General features: G+C 36.0%; 2 long non-coding RNA genes across 2 annotated transcripts in view; one reads left to right on the top strand and one right to left on the bottom strand.

Annotated features, from left to right (window-relative positions):
- The window catches only part of LOC139081591 (uncharacterized), a 31621-nt gene extending 26707 nt beyond the window's left edge, over positions 1-4914 (top strand). The window contains exon 3 of the long non-coding RNA XR_011536720.1: positions 4506-4914. This is a non-coding gene — a long non-coding RNA (uncharacterized lncRNA). The remainder of the gene's footprint in view (positions 1-4505) is intronic.
- Positions 1158-18371, bottom strand: part of LOC139081590 (uncharacterized) — an 83337-nt gene continuing 66123 nt past the window's right edge. Inside the window, exons 3-5 of the long non-coding RNA XR_011536719.1 lie at positions 9390-9541; positions 5677-5727; positions 1158-4534 (exon numbers count right to left, since the gene is read on the bottom strand). This is a non-coding gene — a long non-coding RNA (uncharacterized lncRNA). The remainder of the gene's footprint in view (positions 4535-5676; positions 5728-9389; positions 9542-18371) is intronic.

Consider the following 18371-nt stretch of genomic DNA (forward strand, 5'->3'; position numbering starts at 1 on the left):
TTATGCTAAGTGAAATAAGCCAGACTGAAAAAGACAAACACCATATGATTTCACTCATGTGTGGAATATTAACAAACACATACCCAAAGAAAACAGTGGTTACCAGGGGAAGGGGAGTGGGGAATGGGCACAGGGGGTGAAGGGGAGCACTTATGTGGTGACACCAGAAATAACGTACAACTGAAACTTCACAATGATGTAAACTATTATGAACTCAATTTTTTTTTAAAAAAGATGGTGTAGATCCATACTTATTGACATAGAAATATTTCTATGACATATTGTTAAAAGCAACAGTATGCTACAAAACAGTTGTGTGCAATATGAGCCTATGTAAATAAATGTATAATTATATAAGGAGACCTCCAGAAGAAAAAGATATTCAAAAGAATGTTTTCCAAAATTTCAACAGGAATGATGCATAGGTGGTGATGCCTCTTGGGATATTTATCTTATTTTTAAACTTCTCTGTCTTGAATATATACTTCATGAACATATGCCCCTTAAAAAATTAAAAAGTCAGTTTTTACTGAAAAAAAATACCAATAGAATGATATAGAGATATTGCAGAGAGACGTCATTGTGTGGATAGATAAGTGGTTGAGACCTATGTGCCAGGAGAGCTTTAGTGTCTTGTTTTTGTAAAACTGTTAATACCTGGATACACTTTCACACTCTCTTCTAGGTAGAAGGGAATAATTCATGTTCCCACCAGCAGGAGTGAAAAGACTTCATAATACAAAGGATGTTGGGTAGAGAACTGAGAATTATGTTGGTTAAGCAGTAGGGCTAAATAAACTCTGGGCTAAATGTCTTCTCTGGACATGCCCTAAAAATTCCTATAAGCAAGAATTGAAAGGGCTCATTTGATTCCAAATGCCTTAGCTGTACATTAGAACAAAGTCTAACACTACTTAAGGGAATATAACAAAATCTAATACCTGAGAACACAAAATTTAAAATAAAATATATTGTCAGGCCTGCAATAAACAAAAAAATGACCAAAATTAGAAGAAAAATCAATTAATAAAAACAGTACATTAGAGAGATGATGGCATTGGCAGGTAAAAACTTAAAACAAGAAGTTATAAATATGATCAAAATATTCGGGAAGCTAAAGGAAAACATGAGAATAGTAAATGAAGAAGCAGAAACTGTTTAAAATTCAATAGTACGTTTATTGATGAAAAATACAATATTGAAAAGTAAAATTACATATTTTGACGAAAAAATCCTAATACAATAGGATCTTGATAGAATTTCCCTCCATACTTTACGCATGATGCTGTCAAATATCTTCCTCATATTTTGCATCCAGTTACCATTACTGACTCCACATTATTTTAGTTAAATAATATACTGTGACCCATTGTAAGAGGCCAACCTGAATATGAATCATTTCTTCATCACTTACTAGCTCTATGGTCAAAAGTTGGCCATATTGGAAGCCTTTGTTCAGAGTTTAATAGGAGCTCTTTTTTTAGACCTTCTCCCCTCAGACAGAAATCTTTTGTTTCCATTTTACTTCAAATTTCTAACCTGATGTAAAGAAAAAAATTGAAGATAATGTAGGTGGATGGGTGGTTGACCTCTTGCTATCATTCAGGTTACAACCCAAGTCTATGAGGAATTAAAAACAACTGCACTTTCTTACAAATTGAGTCTTTATGAAAACAGAAATGCAGCTCTAATCTTTTGTCTAGACTGCTTTTGGCCTAAAGTAGAATGACTAGTTCTTTCAGAATGAGAAAAAGTAAAATATAAGAAAAAACCTGAATGAATATTTAAGAAGTTTTAGAAGGTTTGCAGAAAAGAAACCTTGGGAAAGGAATTTTATGTGTGGTCAAGCTGGCTAAGATTGAAATAGATTTAAAGTTTTTAAATAATGAGTCAATATTAAAAGTACACTGGTGTAAAATTAGAATTTGATTTTCTCTCTGTTAAAAGGATAAAGTTTTCTTGAATAATTGGTATGTGCTTGATAAGAGATTGTGAAATTTTTTCTTTACTTTTTGGGTAATCTGTCTGGAAAGAGAAGATTTTGCGTCTTACCAAAATAATTTCCTGTGCTTCATGTTGTCTTTATCAGGTCTTTGATTACTTGGTAAAACTAAATCTTCTCAATACTAAAAGAGTTGACTTTTGTTCATAACTATGTAACCTTCAATATTTGTCTTTAAAATCTTCTATTGTCACGTTGGTTAATTAGATAATTAAGTATTATTTCATAATGACCTGTGATCCTATTTAGTCAAATATTCAAACTTCTTGACATTTTTGATTTTCCCAAATCAAATTATAAATAGAGTCTTTTTTACCTTAAACTAACCCTCCCTTTGGGGGCCCCTGGAAATTTTTAAATGATTTGTTTCTCACTTGGAGAGGTGTTAAATTACCTTGGTTTATTCGATATGTTAAATTACATGGGATGCAATGTCAAATAAGACGTGATGATAAATTTTAGGTTATATGTGTATAGATATATGTCACTAAAATAAGTATTACAGAAATTGTTTGAAGTTCGTAGAAATTTGTCAATACTCTTGCTGCCAAGTTGCTATCATAACTTTTATATGCTACAGAAATAACTACACTTCTTTATCAAATGAGCTTTCTTCAGATCTCAATTGCAGCCATTTTTTTGTGTTTGTCACTCGCAGACAGTTAATGTTTTACTCTGATGCTTTTGCAATAGTGCTTCATCTTCAGAGAGATTCACGGAAAGGACTCTGACAAGTACTCTAGAATACAGGTTTCTGACAACTTTAATATCATAACAATGAAATGGGTAAGAATTTCCAGAACAAATGGAAAAACTGGATTTAAGCAGAATAAGAATTAATAACATGGGATTGAATGAACTGATAGGGATAATTACAATTTTTTAATAGATTTTTCTTTGAAACACTGCTGGTTCCTTAATGTTTTGTTTTTTGAAATTTAAGGAAACCTTTTTCTTGATTCTCTTAAGCTATCTGACTCACAACAATTTGGTAAGTATACGTTTATAAACAGAATTGAAACATTTACTTTTTCTCCCTACCTGATCCCTCTAGAATTCAGAAACTTATTGAGTATTCTTGTTTCCATGCCAGTATAACTTGCATAAATTCAATAAGAATCTGTTCTCCTTATAACAAGACACAATTGGAAACATTGGTTATATTACCAAGGCTTTGACTAGAGTGCCATATTTGAGAATATGCATAAAATAAGACATCGCTAGACAATTTTAGGGAATGAAGGATGACTTTCTGGAGCCAATAAAACCCCTTAGAAAAACCATCCTGGTATCTTATTTTTAGGGTTTCTGGTAGCCTCACCTGATGAGTAAGGAAGGTCACTTCCTGGCAGGCTCAGAATCCTCAGGATACCTTAGGGACCTCAAGATGAGAAAATTACCCCAAATCTATAGGTATTCCAGGTGAAGTCTGATGGTAAGCCCTTGACTTGGCTTCTTAGTCTAGAGAGGCTTTAAAATTCCAATCCAAGATTCCTTATGAAAAGTTCCAGCAAGGCAGATTTTAAAAGGTTCTATCTGGTCAATAATTATTCTTGCTGCACTTATGTAAATAATTAGACCAATTTTAATGAGACTAGGGTTGTTTTGAAAATGAATTAGTCTTACTGTGATTATTGTTGTTAGAAATAAGGGCGTGGATCCTGAATTCCTCCACTTTCCTCAGATATCTGGCTATGACTCCCCAAACAACGTTTCCAATTTTCTCCCACCCTTCTGTTTTGGAAACACTAAAAGCAAAGACTACCCCTGAACTCCTTGGAGGGACCATAACAAGCCCTCCTCACTACCAGATGGCAGCCAAACTTCAGGGACTTTAACCTTCAGTCCACATCTCCCAATTAAAAAGGGCTCATCCAGACTCTTGGAACTACACACCAGCTGGAGATTTAAAATTAAAATTGTCTAGAGTGGTTCCTCCCCAGAAGCAGATGACATCTCGAGGTGGACAGCTCTCCCAAGATCATAGATCAAGAACTTCATCTCCAATATGAAATTTTTATTCCTTTTGCCCTTTTATCACTTGCCTTTTCTCTGTGTTAATGCACTGGAAGACAAGGATCCTCATCTCTGGCAAATATTACTGAATTTACTGCCAAGGCCATAGCTATACAACAGAGGTCCCCAGGATTTCTTGCTAAGGTGGTTTTAGATAATAGAATTACTTTAGATTACTCATTGACTGAATAAGGAGTCTGTGCCATAGAAAACACGTCCTGCTATACCTGGATAAAAACCTTCGGTACTGTAGCAAATGCAAGGAATTAACAAACAAGCCACTTGACTAAAACAGGTTGATGTCCATTCAGGTACACTCTTTTATTTGTTTGGTATGAACTGGTTTGGTTCACTGGGGCCCTGGTTAAGGAGTATACTTCTGTTTTTTAGTATTATCCTCCTTATAGTCTCCTGATAGTCTTCATTATAGTTTCCCTGGTGTTCTGTGTTCTCTTAAGACTCAAAGATCTTCAATTCATGTTCACAGCCATCTTCAGTACATCATATGGTCACACTCTGCTTGGAGAAACAGAAACAAGATGAACAAGGAGATGAACAGCAAAAACAGTTCTTCCATGAACCTGACATCATAACCTACAAGTTTCACAATGAAACAAGAACAGCTTAAAACTGATGGTGACTGAGTGGTGCTAATGCCAAATTTTTGGTCAATATCTCATATTCAAGAGGATAATCAGAGGAGAGAATTGTTAAATTAACTAAACAAGGAAACCATTAAACTGAGTGACTGCAATGCCTTAGTGGTCCATGTAAGCAAACCAAAATCTAAGCCTGTAAATGCATCAGTGTTACAAAATCAAAACCTAAGGACAACTAATCACAAAAAACCAACTAAGCTTTACACTACAGCCAATAAAATAATTTCTTTGTTTGCACTCCTTCTCTATATAAGTTATTCCCCTAGCTTATGTTGGTAGAATGCTTCTAACCACTTTTGATTTTCTGCTGCCCAAATCGAATTAATTTTTGCTCAGATAAACATACCTCAGTTTATCTGTAATAGCCAAAAACTGGAATCAGCCCAGATGTCTCTCATAGCAGAGTGATTAAACAACTCTGGTACCTCCCTTCCAGAGAATACTACTCAGTAATAAAAGCATAAACACAACTTAAATGATTCTCCAGGAAATTATGTTGAGCGAAAAAAGCAAATCCACAAAATTTACATACTGCATGACACCATTTATATAACATCTTTGAAATGTTGAGTTGGGGAACAGTGGGTGGAGTGGAAGAGAAGTGGGTATAGTTATAGAAGGGAAACATGAAAGACCTTTCTGATGCTGGAACTGTTAAGTACCTCAACTATGGTAATGGGTACATGAACCTACACATGTGATAAAATTGTATCAAGTTAAATACATGTATGCAAGTGCACACACACACACACAAATGAGTACAAGCAAAACTCAAGAAATCGAAATAAGATGGGTGGATTGTATTGAGGTCAATATCCTGGTTGTGATATCATATTGCAGTTCTGAAAATGTTACCATGGAGGAGAGAGGGCTAGATGGAGTGCTCATGGGATCTTCTCTATTATTTTTCTACAACTGTATGCAAATCTTCAATTACTTCAATAAAAATGTCAACTAAAAATACATATTGAAGTTATCTAGATAAGATTTAAGAAGTACCTGATAACATGATCAATTTGATAGAGTTTGATCCACTTTGAGGTAGAAGCTCTATTTAAAGAAAAAAATATATTTTAGCAACATAAAGACTGTCCCCCAAATCTTATGTTATTTTTAGCTTTAATATCTTCAGAAGTATGAGTGCTACAAATTACACATAAATCATTTAAAACAACTATATATTTTTATTTTTCACTTACTTAATTTTGCAGATTTTGAAGAGTAAATTTTTCAGCCCTTTTGATCACAGATGGCAATTGTTAAAAAAATTATACAAAGTTTACAAAACTAGTGTGCTAATGAAATATAAATAATTTTCAATTTTTTCATTGTAGTATTCATATTTCTGAAGTTATTAATGTTTGAAGTTGCATTAGGCTTTTGCACTTATTTCATTATCAGTAAATTTTCTGGAAATGGACTTCAATACAAATTTATAATAGAAAATCAATCAAATATTGAAGTGCAAAATAGCTATTAATAGAAAAATATAATACCCTTTACTTGTACTTTTATGTTAATTTATTTTCATTAGTATATAAAAAAAGAAATGCATTCTAATGCAGTGATAAACGACTTTTAGTTACAAGACCAATAATGTCAACATAATTCAATACCTTATTGAATTGCCGTCTGTTGAATTTGTGGATTTTTGGCAAAACATCTTGTACCACAAAGTATTTTATTCATAACCCATGTGCTCACTGTTTCACTGAGAAATTTGACGATAGCAAGATTTTAAAAGATTTCTTTTTGAAACAAAAACCTTTGAACTATAATTATTCTAATCAAATGATTTTACGTTAGCAAAGTTCCTCACTTTGAAGAAATGTCCAAGTTAACGTACTTCCAACTACAATATTTAGTATTGAACAGTGTTTGGTGTTCAGTGACATTAATTCTGTGGTGACTGTTTATTTCTCAGTTTGTTTTTTATAGACTTTCACAGGAACAAGGCAAGTGGTTGAATGTGCATGTTTCAGCTCTTCAATGATGTTTTGTCTAAACAATTGCATTGATATCCAAGTTATGCAACTGAAGGAAAGCACTGAAAAATTACCAACCAAAATATTTAATAATCTAACCAAAATAAAAAGCAGTTTTGGATATGTAAAATAATGTTTCAACTAAGATATTCAATGTTGTTTTGTAGAGTTGCATTATATAATAATGAGTGTATTATTTCAAAATCAATAAAAAAGTATTTTAAATAAGTTATAAAATATAAATCAAATAAATCAGATAAAAACAGAAAAATTGCATAATATATAGAGAACATTAATCAAATAACCAGATTAAAAAATATTAAAAATATTTGTTTTTTTAAAATGGTATAGTCTTAGAATGAAACCTACAAATTAACAAGAAAAATAGCAAACCAAGCTACCAATTAGGTATACTTAAAAAAAAAATTAAATTTTCCTGAGTTCTTAAATTCCAGTGAATAGACAAAACTGTTAGGAAACAGAAATGAAAAATACACCAGATTCCTTTAACCTTTTATCACTATATGAAGGAAGATGTTATAATATATTCTGTGTTGTTGTGGGGAAAAAAAAGTCATCAGAAATGTACAGAGTTAAACGCACTGTATTTAGTAAGTCTCTTAATCCACAGTGAGTGTTCACTGAGTGGTGCATAATAATCACCACAACAATGATCATACTGAATAATAGCCTGATACATGTTTATAGAATACATTTAAATACTAATTTAAATGCATGTAAATTTGAAACTAGAGCTTTCTTATTTTCAGAATGAGATATTGCCTTAGCAGTTGCTCATTAGTGAAACTTTAATGAAGACAATAGGCTTAGGCTATGATTAAATCTTTGTTTTGTACTGAGTGTGCTTTAGTGATGACACCAAACAATTGTTACATAATAGGAACACTTTTCAGAAATTATTTTAACTCCCAAATGCCTGTAAATTTGCAAAGCTCTCAATATTTGTCTCTATACTTTGTCAAAAATGTGAGAGAGCATTTAAATATTGAAATACCAAGATACAAACAGTATAAAGAAGATGAAACAACTACGTAAACATCCTCATTTTTTATTTTCATTTTTTCCTCATATTTTGTATCACTTAGATACAGTGATTATAAATTATTCAGCTAATATAACTGAGGTTCACTGTCTCCATCTATGACTGTAGGTGGCACTTACAAGACAGCATAAAATAGTGGTAAACCTCATTAGTACCACCAGGTTTGGTATAATTATGTTTCCTTTCTCTATTATATCTATTTTAAGGAAAACTTATTGTTGTCTACGTAATAACTATAACATGTTTCTCAAATTTATTTGGCTAATTTCATGCTGAGTTATTTCAAATTCCATGACTTTTCAAAAAATTTCATGTTGTTCCCTTTCTGGGAAGTTGATGTGGTGATTGCTACACTATGGAGTATGTTAAACGTAAAAGGAGTAAATATATTTATTTTCATTTAATATATCTCCTTATATGGTTCTTAATATGCACTAGGCACTGTTTTACATGCATTAAAAGCATTATCTCATTTGATCCTTATAATAACCCTGGGAGGTAGATCCTACAATTAGCATGGTTGAGGAATCCGAGTTATAGTTGAGCAATCAGAGGTTAAGTAATTTTCCCTAGGTCAGGCACTCATAGGTGAGTAAACTGGCATTAGAAACCAGAGAGACTGGCTCTAGAGACCATGCTTTCAAACGATTTGCTGTGGTACCTCTCAGAGCAGGATGTGGGAGCCATGACCAGTCTGCAAGCCCCACTCCTTCCACCCATGGCACATTTATCTTATATAAGTTTGAGCCATCTGGTAAAAAAGCAAAGAGCTGAGACAGGGACCTGCAATAAACAATGACGAAAACATATTTTTTCTTGAAAGGTTTTTTCAGTAATGTTTTCTGTGTTGATGAGGAAGATTGGCCCTGAGCTAACATCTGTGCCAATCTTCCTCTATTTTGTATATGGGACACCACCACAGTGTGGCTTGATTAGTTGTGCTAGGTCCCTGCCCAGGATCTGAACCCACGAACCCAGGGCTGCCAAAGCAGAGCATGTATACTTAACCACTATGCCACTGGGTCAGCCCCATTAGTAACTTTTAATCTCCTTCCTACTGTTAAGTTTGCAGCTCCTTGTCTGAGAATTAGAGTAATAATCTACATTGTATTCATTTGAGGATTAGATTAAATAGCCTAATTATTCAAGCCTCTCATCAATTACATACTTCAGTGTATACTCTTACTTAAACTATTCATCTCTTGTTAGTTCCCAATTTTTCTTCTTTTCTCACAGAAGGTAACAAAGCTGTTTATTTTCTCTGAACTTCATAAACCCATTTATGCCTTTATAAATTATGTATTTTCTCCTATAAATGTCTTCTCTGTCAATCACTTCCAGTTCAATTCTACCCTGGCTATCATGACATATATAAAATCTCAGCCATAGAAATTCTTTCCTAAGCCACAGGTAAGCAAATTTATATATAGAAATGTTCTTGCTTTTATTTGTATTTCTGTTTAGCTGTATTCTGGAAAGTAAGGAATACTGATTCATTCTACTTTATTACCCTCAATGAAGTAAGGAAAATCTGCAAACAGTGACTATGTAGGATAATGAACTAGAAGCTATAAAGGATACTCCATATAATCAATATTTAATTTTCCAAGCTTCCAGGACACCTCAGGTACTTTACATGATGTGATTTGATTGATTGACTTTACCTGAAAACTCAAAATTCTGTTTTTGTTTTATTTTGCTATGTTTTACATCAGCATTGCAGTTCCTGAAGGATGTTTTCTTTTGTACAGCATACTGACTTTCAGAAACAGATAAGTGAGTTTTTCTCTGTCATTTGTTTCATTTCTATAAAGATCTGAAAAAAAAAAAACATAGTCAGCGATATGGTCCAAAAGTAGTGAACTCTGTTTCAGACAATGTGGTTGTTCCACTGACTAGTTGTGTTGCCTTCGCAAGTCACCTGAATCAGTTATTACTCCTATTATCACCAGGCAGGAGATTTAGGTGGTGAAGTCAGTGAATTCAGTGGGTGCCTTCAATGTTCCTTTCATGCTAGTTGTTAGGTATAAAAGTTTTTAAAGATGAAAGATATGCAGTCTAAAGTAAAATTTTATGTAAAAGCAGGCAAAATAAAACAATAACAAACATATAGAGTATAGAATGGAATATAGAATATACTATATATAGTATATAGTATAGAATATATGTTTAAGTTCATACAAGTAGAATATTGTATATCTACTTCTAGAATTAGAACAAATAAAATAATATCAAGCTTTCTTTCAACTGTTTATAACAAAGGAGAAGGCAAAATATTTTCCTTGAAACAAGAAGTAAACATTTTTTTCTTAAACTCATAGTGGAGCATAACAATGAAAATGATTGCACTCATTATGCAGGAAAATTCTGGCAATTAAAATATAAAATAGATCTTCAAACATTATTACTTCAGATATAGATGAATAAAGTGTATGAAATAGAAGCCAAGTATTTCACACGCTCATAAAGACCACCACAAAGAAATGTCACAATAGTGTTGATTATGATCATTATCTTAGACTGTTCGGGCTGCTATAACAAAACACCACAGACTTGGTAGTTTATAAACAACAGAAATTTATTTCTCACAATTCTGGAGGCTGGAAGTCCAAGATCAAGGAGCCAACAGGGTCGCATTCTAGTGAGAGCCCTCTTCCTAGTTCATAGCCAACCCCTTCTCATTGTGTCCTCACAGGGTGGAAGGGGCAGGAATATCTCTGGAATCTCTTTTATAAGGACACTAGTTCCATTCATGAGGGCTCCACCCTCATGACTTAAGCACCTCCCAAAGGCCCCACCTCCTAATAACATCATCTTTGGGGGACAGGATTTCAACATATAAATTTTAGCGGTACACAAACATTCGGACGATAGCGGTCATATTAATTAAAGAGATTTCTCATAAATAGAAAAATAATTAAAATATCACAAACATACACACACACACATTCTTAACAATACACAGAGTGCCAGACCCATTTTGGTTAATTTTAGCAGGAACTTTTTATACTATGTTTAATTCATTGTCAGGAATATTATAAGTATTTGTTAAACATAAAAAAAGTGCGTTAATTTTCTATTTCTGCCTAACAAATTACTAGAAACTCAGTGTTTTAACTGAGCACAATTTTATTTTCTCCCAGCTTCTCTGTGTTAGGAGTCCAGGCACAGATTATTTGGATTCTCTGCATAGGATCTCTGCTGACTGAAATCAAAGTGTTTGCCAGGACTGGTTTCTCAACTGGATCTAGGGGCTCTTGTCCAAACTCAGTCAAGTGTTGGCAGAATTTAGTTCCTTGCAGTTGCAGGGCTGAGGTGCCTTTTTCTTTTCTTGCTTGCCATTGGTGAAGGACTGCTCTTAGTTCATAGAATCTGCCTTCAGGTCCTCCATAGACCCTCTCATGCTTCCAGTCTCTCTAACTTCAGGAAGGTCCCAGTTCCTTTCAAGAGCTCACCTGAATAGATGAAGCCCATGCAGATAATGTCCCTTGTGATTAACTCAAAGTGAACTATCTAGTAACCTAATCAGAAGAGTGAAATCCCACCATATTCATAGTTCTGGTCACATTCAAGGTGTGGGAATTAGATAAGGATGCAAACACCAGGGGGCAGGAATTTTAAGGATCAATTTAGAATTCTACCCACAATATGTATCATTAGTAATGTGTTCTGCTTCACTAATTAATGTACAGGGAAATATCTCTCTTTACAAAGCAGGTATTCCCCCTTTTCAGAAATTGTATTAGCAGAGTTTCAAGGGCAAATCAGGTCCTTATTTTGAAAGATCTTGATATCACAGTAAGTATATACAGGACCTATTCCCCCAATCATTTCCTGAATAGCTTGCATCCTATATCCAAAGTAACTGTATATTGTAGAAATGGGAATTCACAGATATTTTTAGAACTATTGGAAATACATGTGAGCTAAGTTCAGCAGAAGAAAAACAAAACATCATCATAACCCACACATTAGAGTGGGTTGAGGATAATAGATGCCATATGATAGACTCCTGGACCAAGTCTGTCCATAGTATGGATCCAATATATCCATCCACTCCCTCATTTTAACAATCCCTGACTATATTAACACGAATATTCTTAGCAGCTGACAGAATCCTCACATTGGTTCCCTGTTCTGTGGATGAGAACCATTATGGGAGAAAAGAATAAGCAGAAGTCTCTGATACTGCCTCTTTCCCCTTGCCAGGATAGTAAATCAGAAACATTATTGCATTTCAAGTCATATGGTAGAAACTGATGCCAAAGTCAAAGGCTTTAAAAAATTAGGCTTTGTGCTCCTCATTGAATTCAGCACGAACAACCTGCAAGAAAATTCAGATGCGTCATGAAAGATGACAATGGAGTTTCATGTATTTAACCAAGTGACAGGCTCATTCTCATAGCTATTGTGCCAGATGTGGTGTATTTCTTAGAACAAAGCAACATAGACTCTACACTTGATATGTTCCTGTGGTAGGTACAATAAAGACCCCACAAAGATGTCTATGTCTTGATCTCCAAGACCTGTGAATGTGTTAGGTTAAATGGCAGAGGAGAATTGAGGTTGCACATGGAATTAAGGTTGCTAAACAGCAGATTTTAAAATAAGGAGATTATCCTGTATTATCCAGGGAGGCCCAATGTAATTATAAGCATCCTGAAAAGTAAAAAAATGAAGAAGAAAGAACCAGAGAGATGGCAGTGTGAGAATGACTTGGCCCAACATTACTGGCTCTAAATATGGAGGGAGGGCCCATGTGCCAAAGAAAGTGGACAGAATCTAGAAACTGGAAAAAGCAAGGTAGAAAACTCTCCTCTAGTGCCACCAGAAAGGAATGTCCCCGCCTGACATCTTCATCTTATCCCAGTGAGATCTGTGTTGGATTTCTGATCAACAGAACCGTCAGATGATAAATCTGTGTTGTTTCAAGCCACTAAATTTGTGGTAATTAGTCATAGCAGCAAGGGAAAATTAATTCAATAGCTATTAATGTAGTGAATGTATTTCATTTCATTTCTCATCAGGAATGAAAATCTAAAGCATTCATTGAAATGGACAGTAAGTAGTACATGATCTTGCCCTAGGACTGTGCTAACTCTGCTACATTCTGCCACAGTATACTGTGAAGGATCTTGATTATCTGGACATTCTATGGAACATCTCTCTGATGTTTTGTTGAGGACTTAGTAAGCAAGAAGTAGTAAATATTCTGTGTGCCTTGTTAAGTAGAGGACTTGCTAGAGCAAAGGGCCTGCCATATTGAGAAAACTTTTAAGGGTCTAATGATTTAGTTAGTGCATGCCAGGATATTGGTACTTTCTGCCACTAAGAAAGAGTCACAGAACTTGGTAAACATTTTTGTATTTTTGAAAGAGCATACGCTATACTTAGGACTATTACTTTGATTCATTTATCAGGACTTTGAAGGCTGCCGATTTCAAGTGGGGTCCAGAGCAGAAGGCTCAGCATCAGGTAGATGCTGCAGTACAAACAGCTCTGCCCCTTGCGTTATATAATCTAGCGGATCCAATGATGTTATAAAGCAGAAGTCAGCAAACTGTTTCTGCTAATGACCAGATAGAAAATATTTTAGGCTTTGAAGGCCATAGGGTCTCTGTTGCAACTGATAAACCCTGCTGATGTAGCGCAACTATTCAACCCTGCCTTTATAGCAGAACTACTTAACACCATGTGCAAACACAGCCATGGCCAATACACAAACAAATGAGTATAGCTGTTTGTTGCAATAAAATTTTAATTACAAAAACAGGCCCTAAATCAGATTTGGCCCATGGGCTATAGTATGCTGACTCCTGCTATAGAAAAGAGCATTGTGTAGAGTCCTTGGAATATTCTAATAAGAGAGTCACAGAACAGACCACTAGGGTTTTGGCATAAGGCACCCCCAGCTTCAGCAGAGAACTGTGTACTCCTGCAGTACAAGTTCTGCATTTCGAGCCTTAGTAGAGACTGAATGTGAACCATCAAATGACTACGTGATTGAAACTGTCCAGCATGTATTGATTATTGTTAGACACATCACGTCATAAGTTTATGCCACATTAGCAGCAAACCAAAATAAATTGTGAAGGGAAGCAGAATATGCCACCCAAAAATATGCCTTTTTGGTACAAGGGTTATCTTGAGCTGATTATTTTTGAGAAATTTCAGACACAAAAGAAATTCTAAAAACAAGAGTAGAAGTTGCCCTTTTGTAAGCGAAATTTAAATTTACAAAGGAAATCTCCATTTGTAAGGCTGTCTTCCTCTCCGTACCAGGAAGAGAAGGGTGACTGTAAATCTACTGGACCTTTATCAATGAAGAAAGCACTGACTTAACTGTGTAACAAACTTTACCCTGTTTACAGGCTTTTCCTGGTAACATCCCATAATAGCCCCAAACACACACACTTTCTTTCTTTCCTTTAGTTGAAGATGGTATTTAAGGTAATGACTTGGACAATCTCAAGGTGTTACTCGGTTTCCCTAGGTATCTCCCATGTATATACGAGGTATACATGTTAACAAACTTGTTTATTTTTCTCTTGTTAATCTGTTTTTTCATTACAAGGAGTCTCAGCCATGAATGCAGAAGAGTAGAGAGAAAACTATTTTTCCTCCCCTAAATCAGATACAAACTTTGACCTCTAGAGAGCAGAATAGGAAGTGAGGGGAAAAGAAGGTTAAAAAAAGAAGAGTGGAGTTGACCTGCTGTTGATTCCTTCCTTCCTTCACTGATAAATATTTTTTTATATCCACACTTCAATATTAATTAGCTATTGTTAAAGGACAAAAACAAAACAATTTAAGGGGCAAGCCCCATGGTCAAGTGGTTAAGTTTGTGTGCTCTGCTTTGGTGACCCAGGGTTTCACCAGTTCAGATCCTAGGCATGGACCTAACACCGCTCATCAAGCCATGCTGAAGCAGCATCCCACATAGCAGAACTAGAATGAAGTACAACTAGAATATACAATTATGTACTGGGGGAGCTTTGGGGAGAAGAAAAAAAAGAGGAAGATTGGCAATAGATGCTTAACTAAAGGCCAATCTTTTGAACAAATAAATAAAACAATTTTGTAATGAGTTTGATGTCCTTTATTCAAGGGAAGACAATCCACGGATTGAGTGAGTACACTACCTCAAAAGCAATGGAGTGCTCTTCCTGAGGGATGTTTAGGAAGAGTGAGTCTTGTAGAGCATTGGAAGCAGCAATGTGAAAACAGGGAATGCTAGGCTAGGAGGTCAGGGATTTTTTTTTTAAGGCTAGAAGGTCAATCAGGGAATAAGGAAAGAGTATTTGGCTTAAGTTGATTGGCCTGGTTGCTTTAAAGAAAGGAAATCACAACAGATTCTTGGCATTTTGGGATGAGCTGCCTGGATATACCACATTTGTGGTCAAGCAGAGCATCTACAGGGACATGAAAGTTATCCAAGTTTTGTTTTTCTGATCCGGCATCCCTGGAAGGAGTAGCTCCATCTTGGGCTTAGAAATTTGTTTCAACACTAGGTTCTGAGTATTATATGGAGTGTTTTGAGTGTGTAAAATAGACATTAAGTATCAAAACAGTCAAATATATTATTTTAAATTGTCATAAGTGGAGATCTCGTCAAGATGGCAGCCTAGGCAGACTCTGAACTCACTTCCTTGCATGAACACAACTAGGTTACAACTATTCTTGGAAAAATTACCCTAGAGAGAAAACCAAAAACTGGATAAAAAGAACGCTCACAACAAGGGACAGTCTTGATTCAGGCAGAAGAGGCAGAAATTCCTTCTGGAGAGAAAAAAGCCACCTTTGGGAGTGGTAGAGCTTCACAGCCAGCTGGACAGGATCCACCCTAAGGTATGCAGCCCTCTCTGGAGGAGCAGGGACCTGAGCAGGGGCAAATTACCACAATAAGCATCCTTCAGACTCAGTACTGAGACATCGGCATCCTTCAGATTCAGCACTGAGACAAATGTCCTACTATCTGGCTTCACTGGCTATTAACTACAATGGGGAGTACCCTCAGAAAAGCTATTGGATGAAACCTGAAAAAACCCAGCTCTTAAAGGGCCCAAGCACAAATTCACCTGTCTCAGAGAGCAACCTAAAGTCACCAGAAAGAAGGCTGCACATGCCTTTGGTGAAAAGGGACTAACCTGGTAGGTTCTGGGTGCATCTTAGTGAGAGGTGAGACCTCTCCATAGACTGAGACATTGGTAGAAGATATTGTTGTGACCTAGTATAGGCTTGCTGACACAGATGCTGGCAAACACCATTGGAGTTCTTCTCCTGGTCTGTTAACCCAGAGGTCAGCCACACCCATCAGAGCACAGATTTAATCCAATTCAACCAGGGCAGGTAGCACACCCTAGGGACTGGACCCACCCAACAGCAAGCCCTCAGGCTACTTGTTGGCCTGTGTAGACTGGATGCCTTGATCCTCTACAGGCAGGCAAGGGTGTCTGCCTCTGTGGGGCAGGGCTTGTGTGAGGACCAGGTGAACCATGCGGGGTGTTTGTGGAGAGGTGTGGGTCTCTGCAGTGGGCAGAGAGGGTATGCTCCATGGGGTAGGGAAGTGTGCAGGAGCCAGGACTGTGTTGACAGTATGTGTAGACCTGTAGGGGGTGGGGCTTATCGGTGGCAGAAGACCTGTGCTTCACAAACAGCCACAAAGAGGGTTGGCCTCACCTTCCAAAGCCTGAAACAATTGGTGCTCCTGTGCCTAGGGCCAGGCCTACTCAGCTGCAATCCTAAGAGAGAGGACAACAGCCTTGCAGGATTGAGGCCTACAGCAACTGTAAGCCCCTCAGCCTAGCAACCAGCTACTCTGGGTACCAACCCAATTTACAGTAAAACTTTAACAGGAGTGTGCTATTAGACCTTGTAGACAACAGCGCTGGGGATCCCCAAACCTGATTTACAAACAGCTGGCCAGGGAGGGAAAGACTAAACTCCCTGGGTACCTGTAGTAACAGCAACCCTGCCACAGCAAAAGGACACAAGTAGCCCACACAGGGTTCATTCCCAGATCATTTGGACTGGTGACAAGAGGGAAGCACACTGTTGGTCCTCAAAATGCATCTCTTACATAAGGCCACTTCTCCAAGATCAGAAGACATAGCTGACTCATAGATATAAGCACAAAGAAAGAGACATAATGAGGAGACAAAGGAATACATTCCAAGCAAGGTAACAGGACAAAACCCCAGAAAAAGAACTAAATGAAACAGAAATAAGCAATCTACCTGACAAAGAGTTCATCCAAAACTCATAAGGATGCTCACTGATATTGGGAGAAGACTGGATGAACACAGTGAGAACACCAACAAAGAACTAGAAAATATAAAAAAGAACCAATCAGAAATGAAGAATACAATACTGGAAATGAAAAATTCACTAGAGGGACTTGATAGCAGAGTAAATGATACAAAACAATGGATCAGCGAGCTGGAGGAAAGACTAGAGGAAATCACCCAAACAGAACAGACAAAAGAAAAAAGAATTAAAAAGAATGAGAACAGTCTAAGGGAACTCTGGGACAATATCCAGTGCATTAACATTCATATTATAGGTGTCCCAGAAGGAGAAGAGAGAGACAAAGGGCAGAGAATCTATTTGAAGAAATAATCGCTGAAAATTTCCTAACTTAAGGAAAGAAACAGACATCCAAAGATAAGAAACACAGAGAATACCAAACAAGCTATACCCAAAGAGGCCCACACCAAGACACATTATCATTAAAATGTCCAAAAAAGAGAGTGGCAAGACATATGTAAAATACTAAAGGAAAACACCTACAGTGAAGGGTACTCTATGCTGCAATGTTATCATTCAGATTGGAAGGAGAGATAAAGAGCTTCCCAGACAAGCAAAAATCAAAGGAGTTTATCACCAAGAAACCAGCTCTACAAGAAATGCTGAAGGACTTATTTAACTGGGAAAGAGAAGACCACAAATAAGGATAAGAAAATTATCAAAAAAAAAAAAAAAACAGGCAATAAAATCACTGTTAAAGGCAAAGATACATTAAAGGTAGCAAATCAACCACCTATGAAGATTATATGAAGGTTAAAAGACAAAAGTACTAAAATTACCTATTTCAATGATAAGAGGGTAATGGATAGACACACACAAAACAAGAGATTAGATATGATTTCAAAAACATAAAATGTAGGGGGAGGGAAGTAAAACTGTAGAGCTTTTAGAAAGAGGTCAAGCTAAAGAGACTATCTACTCAATATAGATTGCTATATACATAGAATATTACATAGGAACCTCATGGTAATCACAAACTATAAAACTATAATAAATAAAAAATAAGTAAGAGGAAAGAAATCAAACATATTACTAAAGAAAGCCATCAAACAACAAGGGAAGAAAGCAAAAGAAGAAGAAATGGACAGAGAAGAACTATCAAAACACCCAGACAAAAGTAACAAAATGGCAATAAATACATATTTATCACTAGCTACTTTAAATGTCAATGGACTAAATGCTCCAATCAAAAGGCATAGGGTGGCCAACTGGATAAAAAAATAACACCTATATATATGCTGCACACAAGAGACACACTTCAGACCTAAAGACACTCCAAAACTGAAAGTGAAAGAATGGGAAAAGATACTCCATCCAAATGGCAAAGAAAAGAAAGCAGG

Source organism: Equus przewalskii, chromosome 2 (assembly GCF_037783145.1).
Source record: "Equus przewalskii isolate Varuska chromosome 2, EquPr2, whole genome shotgun sequence".
Classification (NCBI taxonomy): Eukaryota; Metazoa; Chordata; class Mammalia; order Perissodactyla; family Equidae; genus Equus; species Equus przewalskii.